Here is a 1,490-nt window from a genome sequence, read left to right as displayed (position 1 = left end):
CTGCGCTTGATTTCTGCATGCTCTCGGCAACGATACTCAAGGAGCTCAGCGTCCTCCCGAATACACTTCCTCCACTTAGGGCGGTCTATGGCCAGGGACTCCCAGGTGTCAGTGGGGATGTCGCACTTTATCAGGGAGGCTATGAGGGTGTCCTTGTAACGTTTCCTCTGCCCGCCTTTGGCTCGTTTGCCATGGACGAGTTCCGAGTAGAGCTTTTGCTTTGGGAGTCTCGTGTCTGGCATATGAACTATGTGGCCTGCCCAGCGGAGCTGATCAAAATTTGTCAGTGCTTCAATGCTGGGGATGTTGGCCTGGACGAGGACACTAATGTTTGTGCATCTGTCCTCCCAGGTTATTTGCAGGATCTTGCGGAGACATCGCTTGTTGTATTTCTCCAGCGACTTGAGGTGTCTACTGTACATGGTCCAAGTCTCTGAGCCATACAGGAGGGCGGGTATTACTATGGCCCTGTAGACCATGAGCTTGGTGACAGTTTTAAGGGACTGATCTTCAAACACCTTTTTCCTCAGGCGGGCGAAGGCTGCACTGGCGCACTGGAGGCGGTGTTGGATCTCATCATCAATGCTTGCTCTTGTTGATAGGAGGCTCCCGAGATAGGGGAATTGGTCCACGTTGTCCAGGGCCACGCCGTGGATCTTGATGTTTGGGAGGCAGTGCTGTGCGGCGAGGACGGGCTGGTGTAGGACCTTTGTCTCACTAATGTTTAGCGTAAGGCCTATGCTTTCATACGCCTCGGTAAATACGTCGACTATGTCCTGATCTTATTGAATGGCGGAGCAGGCTCGAGAGTATTGCTGCTCCTATTTCTTATGTTCTTATGTAATATATCCTGGTGCAAACAGGAAAGATGTTAGTTTTATTTTCAATAACTGAAGGTGGACCAGTGTATGAATTGGTGGGATGTCCTCAGTTTTAGCCCATTGATGTAAACCAGAAACCATCCAATACCACGTTAAACCCATGTTGGAAAACATAATCATAAATATGCATGCAATTCTAAAACAAGTTTTCTATTTTTCATAAACTTGTAAGTTGGTATAAAAGTTAGCACAGAAAATAGACTCATAGATTTCCAGCATCTCAGTTCCCACTTTTAATTATATTTTAAAGTATATAAAAAGCCAAAAAGGAGGAGTGAGCAAGCGCTGATGTTTAAAAAGGTGAGCATTAATACAAATTTTAAACAATATAGACAAGGATTCAAAAGAAAGCCAGACATGAAGTCTTTTCAAACATCAGCTGCAGACAATTAAAATGAATAAGACAATGGGTAACTGGAGAATGGATTATGTAATCCCAATACCCTAAAAAGGTGTGTGACAAGAATCAGGAATTACAGATCAATTAGTCCAAGATCTCAGTGGGATGGGAAAACTTCTCACGAGTAAATTGCGGAATGCTATTGATGTTCATCTAAAGAACATAGAGGCAGAAAGAGTAGTTAGTATAGGCAATGTCCATTGGAATTA

The sequence above is a fragment of the Pristiophorus japonicus genome, chromosome 6, assembly GCF_044704955.1.
Source record: "Pristiophorus japonicus isolate sPriJap1 chromosome 6, sPriJap1.hap1, whole genome shotgun sequence".
NCBI lineage: Eukaryota > Metazoa > Chordata > Chondrichthyes > Pristiophoridae > Pristiophorus > Pristiophorus japonicus.
Note: the sequence above shows the minus strand (reverse complement) of the source record.